Source organism: Mustela lutreola, chromosome 8, assembly GCF_030435805.1.
Source record: "Mustela lutreola isolate mMusLut2 chromosome 8, mMusLut2.pri, whole genome shotgun sequence".
Classification (NCBI taxonomy): Eukaryota; Metazoa; Chordata; class Mammalia; order Carnivora; family Mustelidae; genus Mustela; species Mustela lutreola.
This window is the reverse complement of record NC_081297.1, coordinates 109,619,944-109,641,035: the sequence shown is the minus strand read 5'-3', so window position 1 is coordinate 109,641,035 and position 21,092 is coordinate 109,619,944. Positions and strand designations below refer to the sequence as shown.

Here is a 21,092-nt window from a genome sequence, read left to right as displayed (position 1 = left end):
ACTATGTATGGAATGACTATAATATGCCTGTTCAAAGTACTGGGAAAGGGAATAGATGAAACATAAGAACTACCTTTTAGGTCTTTAATTATGGAGATTAGGTTGTTGCGGTCAAATTCCACATAGACTGTTTGAGCCACAATACATTGTACACAGCTGCTTAGAACTGGTTGTTTAATTAAAAAGGGGTCATGGTTTATTTCTTGTTGAATATTAATATGCTATCTGTGATCTGGAAAAGGTGCTGTCCTTTTTCAGTTAGAGGAGTATTACATTTTCAAGGCAGTCAAATATGGTTTTTACAGCAGCACATTTATGGCACTTATAAATTTGGCAAGATCTAGTTTCTTGGTTCATTTTTTAATTGAAAACCTTATACTCTGGGGATAAATAAATTACAATTCTGTGTAATGAAGTTATATTTTAGTTTTGACTTAAGAAAAAAATGATAACATTATGATTTTATTAAATTTTCATTACAAAAGGAGCTGTCTTGTTAAAAGACAAATTGCAGAATTTCTTTAGTGAGTACTGTTAGTACATTTAAACTTGTTTTGGTTTATAAATAATCCTTCAAGAGCAGGTTACTTGGAACATGAGTGACAGAGTAAGGGAGGATACTTAGACACAGTTTTCCGATTTTGTGGAAAATTCTTATGCTAATAGCAATACCTGAAGTGTTACGTTTGAATATTTATAATATTCAAAGCTGAATGCATTTATAGCAGTGATCTTGGAGCATCAGGGGATTCAAAAGTAGAAGGCATATGTCTTACCTTATTTTTTTTGAATATGATGTACATGTAATCCATAAATATAACATGAATTAAAAAGTCTCTGAGTACTGCATTAAAGTGGCTGGGTGCAAGGAGATTGGTGGAGATGCTCTATTGGAGCAGTTGTGGCTATAGTATCATTTTCTTGTGGATGGGACTCAGGAAGGGATGTCTGGACTAATGTGTAGATGTAGATTTACATTCCTATGTTGGAATCCCTTGAAAGATTTTAGATCTATCCTTCTTTCTACCTTGGTTCCTCACTCCCTCATATTTCTTTGAAGGCATTAACTTGAAGGTCTCATCTGAAAGTTGTGATAATAGGAATTTTTCCTCCCAGAAAAATGTTACCAAGTACGCAAGCGAGAAAGGTTTCTTCAGAGACCTTGTAAGGAAGGAATCCTTGTTGTAGAACAACATACTCTTCTACCCTATCTTATTTTTACCTTTTTAAAACAATGTAAATCATCTGTGATAGCAAGGACCTGTCTTATTTGTTCACTATTAGTTCTTCAAATACTTAACAGTTACTGAATGAAAAAAATGTAGTTCCAAATATACGGCAGGAGAACAGAGGAGTGTGTGATAATGTAGTCCAGAATAGATACAAGGAGTGAGATGGTAAGGAAGGATGTTGGATTGAGAGGAAGAGAACAGGTCATAATTGGGAAGCTCTTTTAGGGGAAGTAATTCTTGAGTTAGGTTTTGGTTAAAGCTGTGTATCTGAAGATAAGCAGGTGTTTTAAGGGGGTAGACAGTATGAACAAAGCATTTACAATGGACTTGGTAATCATGTGGGATTAATAAGCACAATGAGGTTTTTTTGGGGTTATATTATGAATAATTTTTTTCCCCTTTGATGGTGACATTACATCATGTATATGGAGGGGATCTAACACATAGAAGGACTTCATGTTAAATTGTTTGAAATAGATTTTTGTCAGGGGTGCCAGGGTGTCTCAGTCAGTTGAGCATCTGACTCTTGATTTTGGCTCAGGTCATGATCTCAGGGTTGTGCCCCATGTCAGGCTTCACTGGTCATGGAGCCTGCTTGGGATTCTCTCTCTCTCCCTCTTTCGCTCCCCACCATGCTTGCTTGCTCTCACTCTCTCTCGGGGGGGGGGGGGGAGGGGAGAAAACCTTCAGATTATTAAAAAATATGTTGGTGTATTTATCATGAACTCTAATATCTACTTGACCTTTGAGTTGACCCTTTAAATTACCTTTACATTTTTGAGTATTAAAATTTTAGATGCTTAGTTTTCTTTCAGTGAAGCATAATGTTTTCTGATAGAAATGAAGCCTAACTTTTTTACTTTAATGTTACCACAGAAACGCTAGAGGCCTCAGATTTTTTTTTTTTAATATTTTATTTATTTATTTGACAGAGAGAGATCACAAGCAGGCAGAGAGGCAGGCAGAGAGAGAGGAGGAAGCAGGCTCCCTACTGAGCAGAGAGGCCGATGCGGGGCTCGATCCCAGGACTCTGAGATCATGACCTGAGCTGAAGGCAGAGGCTTAACCCACTGAGCCACCCAGGTGCCCCGAGGCCTCAGATTTTTAAAGCTTTATGTAAGGGATGTGTATGGCTGAAAATCTGAGCTTTTAGGCATTTCTTCCCTAGAGAATTTGTTTTTGAAGAAATATCCCATGCCTATCTATCTATCGTGCCATCTATTCATTGTTGTGGAGAAACGGGATTTTCCTGCTATTAAGTTAAAAAAAAAATTTACCAGAAGTATCCTTTATGTGTTTTTAGTGATTTGAGTGACTGTAAACCATGAAGGATCTCTGCCTGCTGTGCTTTATTTTAGAATTCAATATTTTTTGATGAGGCTAATGGACTTCTGCCTCATTTCTTATCTAAGCTTTTTGGTCTGGCAGCTGTTCTTTTATAAATCTCAAAATTTCATTATATTTTGTGAACTCTTCATATGTTTATAATCCACAGAGCAATCTATCTTGTGTATAATATTTGCAAGGAAATTATTTTAAAAACTAAAGATCTTGGGTCTTAAAATGAAAAAGAAACCATTTACCCATCACCTTCCGTGTTCACAAAAGATTGAAAAAAAGAGCAAATGGTTTTGAGCTTGAAGACTCTTTTCCGATGAAAAGGAGAAACTTTTTGATTTAGGGTTGTTAACATGATAGATTCAGAAGGAGATTGTTATAGCTCCTGAAGGTGTCTTAGTAGGCATAGTTGGTATTACTACTACTACTAATAATAAATAATGTGTTGATTACTATGTACCAGTTACAAGTTTAGAAGTATTTGCTATGTTATCACATTTAATCCTCATGATGAGCACCTCCCCCTCCCCATCAGATTTTTTTTTTTTTTTTCCTTTTTTAAACCTCAGGCACTGAGAGATTAAGTGGTAGATAGTGGAACCAGGATTTGGACTAAACCAAAGTCTCAGGGAAGCTAAGTGGCAGGTTGTTGAGCCTACCAAAAGGATTTGAATTAGAAGTTTAACCTGAGCTTTGATTCAAGAGCCTGTCCTCTTAATCACCACATTATACTGCCTTGTAAAGTTTATTTGCAGTTGCCCCTTATGACAGGTCTTGACCTTCATGTCTATTATCAACTGTATGATTTGAAATGAAAATACATTTTGTAATAAGATGCCTCGATTTTTAAAAATTTCACACATGTTTGACATCCTATTTTGTAAATCTTGGAAATATTTATACTAAAGCAAAAAATTCTTTGTTGTTCGTTCAGCTGTCAGTTTCTCACCAGGAAATTCCAAACTAAACTAGAAATATAAGAATATAGTAGATATGGTATTTTAAGGTGACTTGTTAAAAATTTTAAAATTCATACTTTCAGGGCGCCTCACTGGCTCAGTGGGTTAAAGCCTCTGCCTTCGGTTCAGGTCACGGTCCTAGGGTCCTGGGATCAAGCCCTGGATCAGGCTCTCTGCTCAGCGGGGAGCCTGCTTCCCTTCCCCTCTCTGCCTGCCTCTCTGCTTGTGATCTCTGTCAAGTAAATAAATAAAATCTTAAAAACTTTTAAAATTCATACTTTCTAAGAGTAAGACTGATGCATAGACATGGTATGGATAGGTTTTATGTAGAGATATTTGAGGGTGACAGATCTGTGTAATTGAAATCTATTGAAATTTCCAAATGAAATTTCCATTAAAGTAACTTGTTTTTTGGCTGTCAGATGCCACATATTAGCAGGATTAGTTTATCAGATTACATAGTTTCTTACAAAGAATTCTTGACTCTGGCTCCTATGGAAATTATGCAGTCTGGTATATAAGTTTTGATGGGGTGGGAGTATGGTAGATCTGGGTAGAAATGTGTCTACTCTAAGTAACATTATTACTGAGTAGGAGTAAGGAGGTGGAATGCCTTGGACATGAGGGCATGGCTACACTTTTACAGTACAGAATGGGATTAGGGAATTCTGAAGACTAGCTTTGCTTACTGTTTAATTTTGCCTATTGTTTGGACTATAATATTTAAAGTCAGCAATCCAGAAGTAAAGAAAAATAGTGCTGTGCATCATAGTGGGAAATTTGTAATAGTTCTTAGACTGCTTTGCAAGATGTGAATGCTTTATGGATGATCCTGGAAGGACTCTCTTACTACCTATTATTTTAAGAAATCTAAAGAGACAAAATAACACAAGCTTTAGAGCCAGACTGCTTAAGTTCACAGCCTTTACAGCCACTTACTACCTTATTGCCCAGTACCTGATCTGGCACTGACCTACTGTGCTGATAGTGGAAGAAGATGGTGTATTGAGGCAGTGTAAGGCCCAGAGTTGCACCCTATGAGTTTTCAGTGGTTCTTAGATGGTATGAAAGAGATCTAGAAGTTTTCAGAAAATCCTAGTGAAAGAAATAGAAGTTAACAGTGGGAGCCAACAAGCTTGTTATTAGATTACTACTGTGAAGGGAGAGACCATGCAGTAATGATTGAGGGTAGGGGGAGGGCCACTGCCAGTTTGATGCAATGCCCACCAAAATTTGTGTTTTCTCTTGTTCCAGTACAGTGAACACTGGGAAGTGGTTACTCAGCCAGGCATGCATTTCTGTCATTTTGTCCTCTTTCCTTGTCATCCCTCTCTGCATCTAGGTAGAGCCATGTATGTGACTGATTTTTACTAGTGGAATGTGAATGGAAATGATGTGTTTTCGCTTCTGGGTAGAGGTGACAGAAAAGCAGGTGTTCTTTCTCTAACTTCTTTTTTCTAGTCCAAGAAATATGGAGCACTTAGAGGGTGGAAGGATCTAGAGTCTTTAAATTACCATGTAGAAAAAGTTGTGCACAGGTTGTAATTTTAATGAGAAATTTCAGTTGTGTAGAATTACTGTAAGCATGGGCTGCATGGAATGGGTAGTTGAGCTCCCAACATCCATTGGATGTTGTTCCAGAATATTCATCAACATGTGCCATTATGACTCTCCTAAACCTCTGAAGCCCGTGAGGACACAGAATGTAGAGCCCATGGATCTACATTCAGATCAATCATAAATACTTACTGCACCCATGAAAACTTTCCTACTATGCCCAAATACCATTATAAGAATGAGGAGCTGTGAGAAACTATAAACATTTTTCTATAGAAGTCTGAAAAGTTCCTTTAAAGCAGGGTTTCTCCAACTTGGCACTGTTGAGATTTGGGGTCAGATAATTCTTTGCTATGAGTGGCTGTCTTTTGCGTTGTGATATGTATAGCAGCATCCTGATTCTCTATCCATTAGATGCCAGTAGCATCTCCCCTTAATTATACAACCAAAAATGTCTCCAGACATTGTTAAATGTCCTCTGGGGGCAGAATCGCCCCTGGTAGAGAACTATTGCCTTAAAAATTGAGTCAACCTGAAAAATTATTTTAAGCTGAAAGACACTTTACCTTTATTCTAAAAGATGGAGTTCATGGGGGATGTTTGTGAATATGCAACAAAGGAAGCTTTGTTGTTTTTATAAAACACACTGCTTTCTATTGAATGTTAATCTACACGTATTAATTTATCGATTTAGACATTATCTGAATTTTCCATTTTTTCTTTCTTTCCAAACTTCTTATTACTTAAACACATTACACCCTTTCCCCTGCCCCCATCTGTAACCCCAGCTGTCATTTCCACAGGTTCTCTTTAAATTATGGAAACCGATAAATAGTTTAAATATTGTGACTTGTAAAAATTAGTTAATGCTTGGTAGTATGCCCAGATTATGATTTCTACCCTTAGGCCACCTGAAGAAACATGTCCATAATAAAATCAAGGTCTAGTGGATTTTATTTTACTTATTTTATTAACTGCTCAAAATCTAGCCATTAAATTAAAAAAAGAAATGGACATGACTTCCTGCTTTCTTGGTGTTTCTACCCAGCCTTTTTCTTGTTTGCCTTTATTATAGTTTCCTTTCCCCCTCAACTCTTCAGCATTTTGCATTTTATAGTGTGTTCCGTATTTTTCTGGAGTTGCTTCTAGTTCTGCCTCAGTTTGGACTAGCTGCCTTTTAAGTCTTTTCTGGGACTCTCCTTTTGAATTGAATCCATTTTATTTTAGATCTTTTTTTTTCTCCTAAATTTATTTGATCTTTTTTTTTCTGGAGTCCGCAAGTATCTTCCTGAGAAAGTGTGTTTGAGAGGCAAACCTTCTGAATTATCCTGAAAAAAATGTGAGAGGCAAACTTTCTGAATTACTCTGTGTACAAGTTGTCTTCATCCTAGTCTAATATTTGACTGATAGCTTGGTTGGGCACTGTACTGTAGGTTGCAAGTAATTTTCCTTTAGAACTCTGAAAGCATTGCTTGATCGTCTTCTAGCATCCATGAAGCCATATGTCATCTAATTCACTGTGGGTTTGTGGGGTTTTGTTTTTTTAATAAGGTGATCTGTTCTTTATTCTGTCTGAATAAAGGTTTTTAATTTTATTTTGGTTGTTTCTTCTAGGCACTCAGTTGTCCTTATTGTCTAAATAAGATTCTTCCAACTCTAGGAACTTCTTATCTATTATGTCTTTGATGTCTTTCTCCCTTCATTTTATCTATTTCCCCAGTAGTAAGCAGGTACTGTCTCGTGGATTGATCCTTTTTGTCTCATTTTTACTTTCATAGCTTGCGAATCTCTTTGCTCTATGTGCAGGGGAATTTTTTTCCCCCTAATTTTTTTGGCTGATTTTTTGGGGACAGGTAATCTATGAATTTTCTTGTTCTCTTTTTCTTTTCTTCCCATCATTCTCTTCTGTTTCAGTTGTAATACTACCTTTAGTCTTAGAATATGTAAAATAGATTTTTTAAAGGTATCTTATGGGGATGCCTGGGTGGCTCAGTCAGTTAAACATCTGCTGCCTTCTGCTCAAGTCATGATCCTAGGGTCCTGGGATCACATCAGGCTTCTTGCTCAGTGCGGGGCAGTTGGCGGGGGGGGGGGGGTTGCTTCTCCCTCTACCTGCTGCTGCCATGGTTGTGTGCACGCCTTCTCTCTCTCTGACAAATAAATAAATAAAATCTTAAAAAAAAAAAAAAAAGATATCCTGTGTTCCCTCAACTATCTATTTTTCCACTCTGGTCACTTTCAGTGTTTTTGTAATTCTTATTTTTCATGCTCAGTTTTCCTTATATGACTAGTGTTTCCTGGTTGTCCATTCATGTTTCAGAAAGCAGGACTGTGTTTCTGGTCTGGGTCGCCCTTCTCCCACTCTGTTCCTTGGACTATTATCCCTACTAGTTTTGCATTTGGATGGGAATTGTGGCCACAGCACTTAAGGGGCTGGACAGTACAGGGTGGGGCCTGTCTCTTGGCAGGGTAGGGTAGAAGGGTAGAAGGGAGAAGAGCTAGCTTCTAGCCTGTGGGCCCTCTAAATGCCAGATGAAAAAGGTTTATTACTTTGCCAGCATCACCACTTTAGTCTTATAGTAATTCATTTATCTTAGAGAAAAGCAGAGTATCTTTTTACCTGGGGGTAAATGTCAGTTGCTTAGGTGTTGCTTGGAGATGGGGGATGAGAAATGTAGTTAGTTGTTTCTTATACAGTCAAGTAATGTTTAATTCTGGTTTTGGCCGTACTCTTTTCACCCTTTGCTGTATCATGTAGTTTGCAATCACACCTCTCTGGAGTCCTGTCAGACATATGGGTTCCCACCTTTTTGCATTACTTACAAGGTATAACAAGGGTGTAGTTTGCTTGTTATATCTATTTATCTATCCATCTCTATACACACATATACATACATATACACACATGCTACCCCATCTCCAATTTTAAATTTATTTGCTCTTACTTTTTTTTTTTTTCTGTATGAATTGTTTTTATTTCAGTGGGATAACTGTGGTAACTGGAGGGAAATTTTATATATATTCTGCCATTTTTTTATTACAGTCCTTTTCTAGCTTCTTAAACATAAGGTATATAGAACTATTGAATTATTTATTTCTTCAATTTATTTTTTTGAACTAATTTTTTAAAGGCAGGCATATTCATGGGAATTATCATGATATTGTTAAAATACAGTATTGTTCCTTAATTATTGATTTATATAGGTGTTTATATCTCTATACCAGTTTGTCCTAATACTTGTACTATTTTTGAATTGTTGCTTGCCTCTTAAGTTTTTCTGATTCCTTTTCTCTTGTCATCTACTCCAATTTGCACATATCATTATGATTTTCTTGCCATTTTCTACTTTGCTACTTGGAAACTGAGTAAGACCATTTAGAATTGTGCATAAAATAGTGCCTTTGCTCCAGAGAATGGCCTGTTAGCTTTATCACATGGCTCTTGTGATATTTTGATTATTGGGGTATCTTTACTTATTTTCTGTTTCTTAAATGTATCCAGGCTGGTGAGGTATCATTCTTTTTTTATTTACTTGTCTGCTTTAATTGTTACAGCTACTTTGGTTCAGTAGTTATTGATACTTTTCTCCATTTTTTTTCTATTCTACCTTATAATCTCTGGTACTGTAAGTGTTGAATTTAAATTGCCTAGCTAGTTCATCAAAGGCCTTAGTTTTCATCTCCTCCTTTCATTTTATATTCATAAAAATTTCCCAACATTCTTACAAAATTTCTTCAACCTGTTCTCTTTTTTATTTCCCACTCTCCTTTTCCTGAATCTTTAGGTACCACATTGATTGTAAGTTATCCTGGGCAAATAAATTTAAATTCATCTGTTTCTTTCCCTTCTTTTCTGTGGTATTGCTCCATTTCCCCATTAATCTTTTTAAGTCTTCTCTCATGAGACTTCGTAATTCTTTCTTCTATAGTCCTGATTTCTATGCTGGAATGTGTTTCTATGATTAGAGTTATAATTCTCCTGCAATCAGAAGTTTTTACAATCCAGACTTAAGAAATGCTGACGACTTTGCTGTTGAAATCTTGTCAGAAGGGTTGTGATTCAGACGGCTTGTTAAACCCCCAGATTTGGCCTGATTACATAAGATCTTATAGGACCTTCATAGTAAATACTTATTGAAATTTAAAGTAGTTTAGAAAATAAATTGGCTCTTGTGCAGTTTCTTTCTACATATATATATATTCCTAATATAGAGGAAGTCAGTGTTGTAAGCATTCCCTAATGCAGTGGTTATCTATTTACTGATTATTTTGTGAACTTCTTTTATATTCCATGAAAGTCTTTATTTTTAGAATTCAGAGATTAGATTAGGTAGTAGTTGTTTTACCTTAGGTCTCTTTCTTTATCTTTTTTACAAATCCTTAACATTTTTTCCTTTCAGATATCTGTTGTCATGATTAATTTCCTTCTTGATTGGCTCATTACAGTATCCTTTATTGTTTGATTATGTTTATAGTTTAGGTACTTTTTCTTACTGTTCCTGAAATTTTAAACTATAATCTTTAGCATTATATAGATAATATTGTACTACTTTCAAAGGTTTGGTTGTTTGGGAAATTATGGTTTTTATATCTTCATTTTCCCAAGAATTTATCATTATGATGTAGGAATTAAAAGAAAATAATATTCTGTCACTATTGAGAGAAAAATCCTCAGGAAAAATAGATTCATTTAAAAGGTTGATTACTTAACATATTTAGTTTTTTAACGAGTAGGATTTCATTTCTCTGTTATCTTAATTCAAGGTAGTAGTAATTAGCCACTTCAAACTGTAAACTTAATCAGTGATACATTTTGTGGCTATGAGGCAGATTATGATTTTAATTAAATTCAGAAAATATGTTTTTTTAGAATTCTCAAGAATTTTTTCATTGTATTGATCAGTTTTCTTTTTGGAATAGAATTTCAGTACGAGACTTATCTCTATAGTTTTCCATATTTGGTAGTCATTTTTTTAAAGTATTAAAATTGTGTTGGTTCTCATAGATCCTTTTTGACTCGGCATGCAGAACTGTAATTATGTGTCTTGGTTACTCACATGATAAATTAAAGATGATGAGTACTTTGGTTGCAGTAATTTATACCTAGAATTCAAAACCCAGAAGCATCTAGGCCTAGATGCAAGAGTTAGGCACTCAAATACTCATTTTTCTTTTATGTCCAAGATAGAAAGCCATTCTTAGTCTCTATCAAAATATGAAGAAACTGTTTTTGGGAATGAATAAGAAAATCAATAATAAAATTTTTTGAGATTGTCTCGAGTTAATTTTAGATCTTGCATTTTGAGCTTTGATCCTTGATAAAGAACTCTTAGCTGAAGTATGGGCTTTGCTTTTAGGAAATTAGGTAACTCTTTGGCTTACCGTACGGGTTGCCACATTAAAAAATGAGAAGCACATTTATTTTTTCCCAGTATCTTGATTTAAGACAAGGTTCATACTTTCCTTAAAAAAGAATCTTTCGGGCGCCTGGGTGGCTCAGTGGGTTAAGCCGCTGCCTTCAGCTCAGGTCATGATCTCAGGGTCCTGGGATCGAGTCCCGCATCGGGCTCTCTGCTCAGCAGGGAGCCTGCTTCCTCCTCTCTCTCTCTGCCTGCCTCTCTGCCTACTTGTGATCTCTCTCTGTCAAATAAATAAATAAAATCTTAAAAAAAAAAAAAAAAAGAATCTTTCAAGAAACTGAAAATTTATGCATAATCGTGTAGTTTTAGCTGTAATTTAAAATACCTAGCTTTAAGAAAAAAGACTTAAAACCCATGAGAGACATTTAATATATAGAACTAAATTATTAATACGTGATTGCCAGTATCATATTTGTAAGTACTGCCCTTATGTGGTCTTGATTTGTTACTGTCTCAGAAACTATTTGAAACCCTCTGTCAAAGGCTTGGGCAACATAACATTATAAACACCAACTGATTTAGTAAACAGATGCACTGGGAGAATAAGAAACCTGCCAAAAGTATTGTCTTTCCTACTAAGTAACTCTGTGACCTTGGCAAACCACTTAGTCTCGTGGGTCTTAGTAAAATGGAGAACTTGGAACAGATAGCCTCTTCGGTTCTCTTGAGGATTCCTTGAAGATGCCAGGGGCTAGAATTCCAGTTAGACCATATCCTTATAATAGCTCTGAAATAATGGTATTACTCCCATTTTACCGATGCTATTATTCATGTTTTACAGACTCCGTGTTCATATAGCTACGGAGGGGCCAAGTAAGAAGTTGAGCCTTGGCCTATCTCATTCTATATTCATATTCTATTTAGTATACCATATTATCTCTGCAAACCATATTAGAGTAGACCACCAGGTTTTATTTCTAAAACTTGTTTCATTTCTTAATCTTTTAGTTTATAGTAAATGTGCGTATGCTTTAATGCATCTGTTATTCAGGAAATCTAGAAGTCATGGATCAGGTCTATCCATGAATTGTGCCTAAAGTGGAAATGGGACTGGTTTTTAAATAAATATAATAGAACATATTTATCTAAGAGGTGATTGGTGTGTCTGTTCAGAATTATCTTGAATTTATTTCAGTAGTGTCACTGTTGTTCAGAAACACTTTTGGAGCTATTCTTTCTGTATTTCTTAGGTTGCTCAGCATCAGGTTTTTTTTGTTTGTTTTTTTGTTTGTTTGTTTGTTTGTTTTGTTTTTGAGAGACGGGGAGTGGGAGAGAGAATCTCAAGCAGCTCCATTCCCAGTGTGGAGCCCAATGTAGGGCTTGATCTCACCACCCTGAGATCATGACCTTAGTGAAAATCAGAGTCAGATCTTTAACTGACTTAGCCACCCCAGTGCTCCCTTATTCTTTTAACCTACACTCTGTGGGGGCAGTTGACATCTTTTGAGAATGGATTTGATCTGTTGAAAAGTGGGAAGTCAGTCAGAACCAAGTCTCAAACATAAAATTAGAGTTCAAAATGAGGAATGTCATTTTTAGTTAAAAATAATCAGACCAAAGGGACAAAACCTATTATCCTAATGTCTCTTGTAAGGTAGTTAAGGAAGTGATTAGAAAAGAGCAGTCCCAAATTGTTTTGTGTGATGACAACTTGAAATAGCCTCTAAAAATGACTACTCTGAATAGAGTTTAACCTTTATTTGGCTATAAATTCTAGTATATTATCTTTATTTGGCTATAAATTCTAGTATATTAAAGTTATATCTTAAGGTAGTTAGACCTGTTCTGTTTGCCGCTTAGGTTAGAGCTATGCTGACTTAGCATGCACTTTAGAGAAGAAGGGTTGATGAATTAATTACAGATAGCAGATACTCTTTCCATTTTAAAGAAGATCAGAATCTATAGAACATTTATTTGCACAATAATTTAATTCTGGTTATATTAATATTATGTAATTTGTGGTTATCCACATAAGGATTTAATTCTAGACAACTACCCCATCCCACTTCCTGGCAAGAACTAAAACTACTTCTCTTGCTAAGCCTGAGTGTACTGTGATGCAAGCTTATATGTAAGTTTATTTTTGTGCAAAAATTATCTTTGACTGCCTTGTACACTTATATAGTGTATAGTGAATAGCTTTTAGATATTAGTACTTTTTTAGTGCAGTTACTAAACAGTAATCTGTATATCTGGCTGCGTAAAAACTTGTGATAGGAAGATTTCATTTTACCTTTTGAAGGTGTTATTTTTCTAGATTTTAAACTTCCAGATAGTGGAGTTTAATGAAGCCTCCTTATTTGTGGGATCAGAGTATAATAAAAAAATGCTTCTAATCCCCCTTTTTAAAAAAAAAAAAGATTTTATTTATTTATTTGACAAAGATCACAAGTAGGCAGAGAGGCAGGCAGAGAGAGAGGAGGAAGCAGGTTCCCTGCTGAGCAGATAACCTGATGTGGGGCTCAATCCCAGGACTCTGGGATCATGATCTGAGCGGAAGGCAGAGGTTTTAACCCACAGAGCCACCCAGGCACCCCTCTAATCCCTTTTTAATAATACCTTTTCTTTTCAGGTTTCAAAATAATGTTATAAGACCACTAATTCAACAGGTCACTATGCAGGGGTCTAAAAATTCAGTGGGAACTAGATAAACATGTGACCTCTTTTACCTTATATTTGTGGGAAGGTGTGGAATAGATAGCAAACTACTAATTGCACAATTCACTGTGTAATTACCATCTGGAGAGTGCTAAAAGCAAGAAATACAGGGCAATATAAGAATTTGCTGATCTAGTGGGGGAGGGGAGCCAAGGAAGGTGACTTGAGCTGGGGAAAAAAAGAGTATTTCTGGCAGAACATCTTGTTTAAATATCCTGGAATAGCAAGGAACTTGGCTTTTGCTAGGAACTGAAAGAGTCCACTGTGGCTGGAGTGTTAAGGAAAAAAAAAAAAAAAAAGGAATGATAACAGTGTGGTGCGATAGGCAAAGGTTAGGTCATGTAAGGCTTGATAGATCATGTTAAGGATTTTGATTTTTGTCTCAAGATCCCTTGGAAACCATTGGGATATTTTAAACAAAGGATCATGAAATCATCAGGATTAGAATGACCACTCTGGATGCTGTGTAAAGAATGGTTTGGAGGCAGCCCGGCTGCATGCTGAGACCTCCCAGCATGCAGCCGGGCTTCATGGTTGCATTGAAATTAAGGTATCTGTATTTATCTGAGGGAGAATCATGTAGGCCAGTGGTTCTCAAAGTGTGTGTCACTGGGGAACTAATTAGAAATGCAGATTCTTAGGTTTCTGCTCAGACCCACTGAATCAAAAATTTTGCAGGTGGGTCTCAGAAATCTGTTTTTTGAGCAAGCCTTCTAGATGGTTCTGATGCATCCTAAAAGTTTTTGAACTTCACAGGTCATTAGATATGTGGCTTTGAATGTAGGAGAAAGTTCTAGGCTGGTAGTATGAATAAGGAGCTACTGCATGGAAGTGGTAGTTGAAAGTGAGGGAGAGAGAAGAGGTTCCAATAGAATGAAATCCTGAGATACTTTAGTCCCAGACAGAGTGAAGGGAGCTAGTGAAGGAACCAAAAATGATTGGTCAGGGGGACTAGAAGGTCAGAAGAGTCTTTGAATAAAGGTGTGGCAAATTAAGCATTAAATTTGTCGGTAAATGATATTTGTGTAATTGTAGTGGAATTACAAGGGTGGGCACCAATGTCAACAGGTTGAAAAAGAAATGGGGAGAGGAGTGAAAGAAATATAATTTACTTATTTAAGACATCCCTTACTTTTTGGGCTCCATAAATTTATATTTAATACTCCATAATTTAATACTCCATAATTATAGGAAATAAAAATAAATAACTTTGAGGGACACCATAAATAACCTTGAGGAACAGCATAAGAGTCTGTGGAGAACTCTAATAAAATATCATTGTTTGGACTTACAGATTCTGAAATTCATAATTTACATGGAGGAATGAGCATCATTATCTTTACCATCTTGTGAGGAATACCATAGTAAAATAATAGTTAAACTATGTAGGGGTTGTGGGGACATGGAGAGTATGATTAGCCTATCAAGAATGATGTTTTTTAACATGATCAAAACGACTTTAGCAGTATGCATTTATATAAAAATAATTTTTAAATTACAAATACTCTTACTCATTACAAATACATTAATTCACTTTTTATTACTACTGTGTATCTAAAGAAAAATGTCTTTAAATTAATTTTATAATTCAGTCTTTTACTTAAATTACCTTAATTTTTCAGAATTATTCTAACATAGTAATGCTGTGCTATTCTTTTTTTTTTTTTTTAAGATTTTATTTATTTATCTGACAGAGATCACAAGTAGGCAGAGAGGCAGGCAGAGAGAGGGGAGGAAGCCGGCTCCCCACTGAGCAGCAGAGTGGGATCATGACCTGAGCCGAAGGTAGAGGCTTTAACCCACTGAGCCACCCAGGTGCCCCAATGCTGTGCTGTTCTTAAGGGAAGACCACATTTAATGTGAAGAAAAGTTAAGATAATTTGAAGGTGAACTCCAATTGCATAGTAATATCTTTGGAGTGAGTGGGGTGTGTGTGTGTGTGTGTGCACGTGCGCGTGCTTGTGTTCATGTGTATGTGTGTCCACACACACTAACACATAGGAGTGGGGTGGAGGAGAGACAAGGAGAGAGGGAGATTGAGACTTACACCATTTCAAAATGCATTTTCTTTTCAGGGTAAATTATGTATTTGTATTTCTAAATTTTTTATTTATTTAAAATTTTAGGTAGGCTCCATGCCTAACCCAACTCAGAATTCTGAGATCAGGAGTCGCACACTCTACCAACTGAGCCAGCCAGGTGCCCTAATTTTTTTTCTTTTTTCTTTTTTAAAGAAAAAATTAGGTTATTATGTCAACATGTGTTGACTATAAAATTCAACAACTACAGAAACTCAAAGTTAGTTTCTGCTGTTACTAGACCACACTTTATGTTCAAAATAGCCCATTTATTAGCAGTTTGATACTATTATTCTAGATAGATCTCCTACTTCCTACTCCCTGTACCCTGCCTGTATGGATATACCTGTATGTTAATTCTTAAAAAACAAACAAGCAAACAAACATAAACCTAGTATTATACTGTTTTCAGGTTTTTTTTTTTTCTTTTTTCTTACCTATCAGTGCATCTTTTTTTTTTTTTAAAAGATTTTATGTATTTATTTGACAGAGAGATCACAAGTAGGCAGAGAGGCAGGCAGAGAGAGAGAGAGGGAAGCAGGCACCCTGCTGAGCAGAGAGCCCGATGTGGGGCTCGATCCCAGGACCCTGAGATCATGACCTGAGCTGAAGGCAGAGGCTTAACCCACTGAGCCACCCAGGCACCCCCCCAATCAGTACATCTTAAATCTAAAGGGCTAAATTCTAAATATTCCTTTCATTGACTTTATATTTTGTTCTTAGAACATTAGTCCAGGACTTAAGAGACTTGCATTATGATTTCTTTTGGCTTCATGATCTTGGGCAAGTCACTTAGCCCTTCTCTTTTTAGTTTCTTCATCTGTAAAATTTAGAGATGGTGAGTGGTTGACTTGAAGGTTTCTGATAGCTTTAAAATTTGTTTAGGAATGCTAGGATTTCAAAGGGCAGACATTTCCTTCAATTTTATATGAAAAGTGATTATCTTAATCCACCTGTGAATGCCTCATGGGAGTAGTTGTTGCCAAGTTAAAAATATAGTAGTTTGGGGAAGAAGCACTAATACTAGAAACAAGATTAAAAAAATAATATCTAATCATTTACTAGGTTACTTACTTAGCAGGCATACCTGATGCTTTTAGGGAAGTGTTGACCAAAACAAAACAGAAACAAAAGGGTTTTCACAGAACTGATTAAGTTTTTGCACTAAAAATTTGTATCACTTTTTGGGGGGTGTGGGATGTAGGTGGGTCAGGGTTTGGTTTTACCTACTGAGTACTAATGGCAAATGAGACAAATGGGACTTATGGCCCCGCTCAGTGTTTTTTTCTCCACATCAGATGGGTAGTGTGCCAAGGTGGTAACAAGGATTGAGGGATGCACATGTCACACAATGGTGTGAACACCCAATCATCATGCTTACTGCACAGCATTTTTTTTTTTAAAGATTTTAACTATTTATTTGACAGGCAGAGATCACAAGCAGGCAGAGAGGCAAGCAGAGAGAGAGGTGGGGGGAAGCAGGCTCCTTGCCAAGCAGAGAGCCTGACATGGGGCTCGATCCCAGGACCCTGAGATCATGACCCGAGCCGAAGGCCGAGGCCTTAACCCACTGAGCCACCCAGGGACCCCTGCACAGCATTTTTAAAGGAATTGTGTCACCTTCTCACATAAGTGTCATATAAAAGCCAAGGTATTAGGAGTAGGAGTAATTAGTATGTGGCTAGGAGCTGTGTTATGTATTCAGGAAACACTTGAGAAGGCAAAGAAGTCTTAGTTTAAATAATTTTTTTTTAAAATTTATTTATCAGAGCACGCACAGCAGGGGGAGCAGCAGGCAGAGGGAAAAGCAGGCTCCATGCTGAGTAAAGACCCTGATGTGGGACTTGAACCCAGGAACCTGGAATCATGGCCTGAGCTGAAGGCAGACCCTAAACTGACTGAGACACCCAGGGATTTCCCCCTTGCACCCCGCTTTTTAAAAGATTTATTTATTTTTAAAGGGGGTGCAGAAGGGCAGAGGGAGAGAATCTCGAGAAGACTCCTCGCTGAGTGTGTAGCTTAAGATAGGGGCTCAATTCCACACTGAACTGAAACCAAGAGTTGGATGCTCAACCCACTGAGCCACTCAGGTGCCCCTTATTTTAAAGAATCTGAGTGAAAGTGTTCAGCTCTTGAATTAGCATTATTATTTTCTTGTTACTAATATTATTAATATTATATAATAATATTAATATTATATATTATAATATTATAATATATAATAGTTTTGGGGGTGCTTGGGTGGCTTAGTTGTTTAAGTATCTGCCTTCGGCTCCGGTCATGATCCCAAAGTCCTGGGTTTGAGTCCCACATTGGGCTCCTTGCTCAGCAGGAAGTCTGCTTGTCCCTCTCCCTCTGCCACTCCCCCTGCTTGTGCTCTTTCTTGCTCTGACAAATAAATAAAATCTATAAAATAAAATAAAATAAAATAAAAGGTAGCTTTTGTTTTTCTGCTCTCGGTGTCTTAAGTTGCTGATTTTATTTCCTTTTAATTTTTTATTTGTTTTATTTGCTTTCATCTTTGTCCATAGTGTGTCCACTAATATTTTATGTACTTATTCCTAATCTTTAGCTTTTATTTTTCTAATACTTTCTTGTCACTTTTATGTGTTCTAACTCTGCCCTTTTCATTTGATTTTTTGCTTAAATTCTTTGTTAAAATTTAGTTGTTGTTGTTTTTCCCTCAAATAAGATTTTAGGAAGGCAAAGCCACAAAAAGTTATGAAGAAGAATCATTGAGGAAACTAGTGACTCCAACAGTAGCTTGCCCGGGGAGAGCTTTAATTTAAATTTACTTTTTTTTTTTTTTTCCTAAAGATTTTATTCATTTATTTGACAGAGATCACAAGTAGGCAGAGAGGCAGGCAGAGAGAGAGGCAGGAAGCATGCTCCCCGCCGAGCAGAGAGCCTGATGCGGGGCTCAATCCCAGGACCCTGGGACCATGACCTGAGCTGAAGGCAGAGGCTTAACCCACTGAGCCAACCAGGTGCCCCTTAAATTTACTTTTTATTGTGTATATTCTTTTTTCTATATAGCTGGTTGTTGGGTGTCATGTTTCTAAGATAAATAACCAAAAAGTTACTTTACACCCTCAGCAAGAGATCAAGCTACTTTTATTTTCCTTCCTCTTACCCAGTAGTGGCTCTTTTAAATTCTTCAAATCTTTAATCTGAGTAATGCAGATGCACCATGGGCAAATTTCTCACCCCTACATAAAATGTTTATTTACAGTGATAAAGCCTATGAAGTACACTAAAAAGGTCTGTTCTCATATTGTCATACCTTTAGTCATTTTGAAGGTGCTTGACTTAAAAAGTTTCACAGTTCTCATTTTTAAAAATTATTTATTTATTTATTTGACAGAGATCACAAGCAGGCAGAGGCAGGCAGAGAGAAGGAGGAACACAGTCCTCATTTTAAAAAGAATACTTTTTAGCACTATTAGCCTCCTAAAATCTTTCAAACAAAAAAAAACAGAAAAATAGTGGCAGGTTTTTTTTTTTTTTTTTTTTAAGTATTTTTATTTATTTATTTGAGAGAGAGAGAGAGAGTGAAAGAGTATGACAGCAGGGCGAGAGGCAGAGGGAGAAGCAGACTCCCCGCTGAGCAGGAGCCCAGCTGCCGTGCCCTGGCTGTGGTGCTCTATTGTGGAACTCTGGGATTATGACCTGATCCAAGGCAGATGCTTAACCAACTGAGCCACCTTGGCATCCCAAACAGTGGCAGGTCTTAACTAATATTTATTGCTAATCTTATTGTTAAAACCTTTTTAAAAAATTTATGTTTCTTAAAATAATAACTTCCTTTTTTAGTGTATATAGGTACAGAAAATATTTTAAAAGATATTTTAAGTATGAAATACAATCATCAAGGGGCACTTGGGTGGCTCAGTGGGTTAAGCCTCTGCCTTCGGCTCAGGTCATGATCTCAGGGTCCTGGGATCGAGTCCCGAGTCAGGCTACCTGCTTTCCTCTCTCTCTCTGCCTGCCTCTCTGCCTACTTGTGATCTCTCTCTGTCAAATAAATACATGAAATACATAAAATCTTTTTTAAAAAAAATCATCAGAAGGAAATTTTAAAGAGAAAATCATAATTCTGGATGATATAGCACATTAATAATTTTTATGCATTCATAATTATTTCAGGTATTACATTGATTTGGGCCTAAGATATCATGTGGGCCTAAGAATGCAAAACTAAATAAGGTCATTCTTTAGTCTCTGCACGTTCCAGTTTGAGCCTAGGCCTCTAACTGGATATTGCTTTGGTATAAATGGAGCAGATGAAACCTTATGTTAGCTGTCACTTTTTTACATCCTTCCTCAACAAGATACTTGACTTAATTTAATCTTCTAGGTTTGTTGTCTTCACCATAGTGATATTGCTGCTACTCTTTTTAAAGGTCAGTATTATTACCCTTTAATATTTCCTTTTTCATTGTGCATCTCATTCTCTTTCTACATTTCTGTACATTTCTCTCATTCTGGGAACTAAATTAGCCTAAGTTATTACTGATGATCGTGTCTGTCTCTTCCCAGAATTAAAACACTGAAATGACACTTTAATGTTTTATGTACAAAATATATACAGGAGTTACTCTGCTGAATATGTAAAATCTTAATAAGGATTCAAGTTAGTTTGAATGCTACAAGAATGCTACCCCTGCGTTCTTTTTATTAAACACATTTAAAAACGCATACATATAATAACATTTCAAAATTATGTAAGTGCTCAAGAATCCTGATCTTGTTCACTTCAGGTCTTTTGGAATATAACTGTAGCATTCTGACATTAAGTAGCATGCCATGAGATAATTTTTGTTGTAGTTGATTAGTTTTTTGAGGAGATTTTTAAGGCCTTGTTTTTCAGAGTGATCACTTACAGATTTTAGATTCTGTAAAGTATAGCTTTCATAATTTTAGGAGTGCAGTGACAACTGCACAGCAAGTCCATATGTTGCCTTGCTATAATTATATTTTAATAATTATTTTTTCTTTAGGGAAAGAACTATGGCTAACCTCCAAGAGACTAAAGCTGATGATTGTAATCATTCATATTTTTTAAACAGAACTTTTTCCTTTTTCTGATTTTACATAGCCAAATTTATTTTTCTTGTGAAGTTGAGTTTATTTATGTTGTATCATAGCATCAACTGGATGAAGTTACTATTCTGGATCCTACTGTAAAATTTAAATGAATATTTATGTCAGATGGGAAGATTACCCTGCTTTTTTAGTTATTCCCGTATATGGACTTGCTGCCACATGCATGCTAATTTTTCCATCTCGGAACATGCAGCTTGCTCCTTGCCGCCTCCGTTCTTCTGTATATTACCATTCCCTCCACCAGCAATGCCCTCCTTCCTTTTCATCCATCTCCTTTTCTCCTTTTAAAATTGGCATCTAAAATTATTTCCCCTAAAAGTTCTTTCACGATTTTCTTGGTTTTACCTTAACACTTAACATGGATAGATACAGCGTCAACCAGTATGAGTTGTGTTACTGTGATATACCAAGTACAGTGTTAACTATCTCGTTTAATTTTCACAGCTGTCTTATGAGTTGTGCTCATTTTACATTGAAATTAAATAAATTTTGGTACATTCCTAGCTTTAGCTTTGCTAAAATGTGAGCTTTTCCTATCATTTAAAAAAAGTTGCTTTTTATAGTAGTATTCTGCCATACGTATTCTTTCCTTTCTTGGTTTTTATCACTTAACCTACCAATAGCACTTAAAGGAAAAAACCAAACACTGTTTTTATATAATTTCCATAGAATAAAATACCCATTTTATGTATATAATGTGATGCATTTTGACAGATGCATATGCCCATGTAACTATCACTACCA

General features: G+C 36.2%; 1 protein-coding gene and 1 non-coding gene across 11 annotated transcripts in view; one reads left to right on the top strand and one right to left on the bottom strand.

Annotated features, from left to right (window-relative positions):
- Positions 1-21,092, top strand: part of OSBPL8 (oxysterol binding protein like 8) — a 157,793-nt gene that overhangs the window by 3,110 nt on the left and 133,591 nt on the right. For 5 of the 10 annotated variants that reach the window (XM_059186388.1, XM_059186386.1, XM_059186387.1 and 2 more), the window contains exon 2: positions 19,600-19,645. The exons of the other annotated variants lie outside the window; for them this stretch is intronic. The gene's annotated coding sequence lies outside the window, so the exon portion shown is untranslated. The remainder of the gene's footprint in view (positions 1-19,599; positions 19,646-21,092) is intronic. 10 annotated transcript variants of the gene reach the window in all.
- LOC131840086 (small nucleolar RNA U13) lies at positions 16,535-16,633 on the bottom strand. The gene has a single exon (XR_009357196.1). It is a non-coding gene; the product is annotated as a small nucleolar RNA U13 (small nucleolar RNA).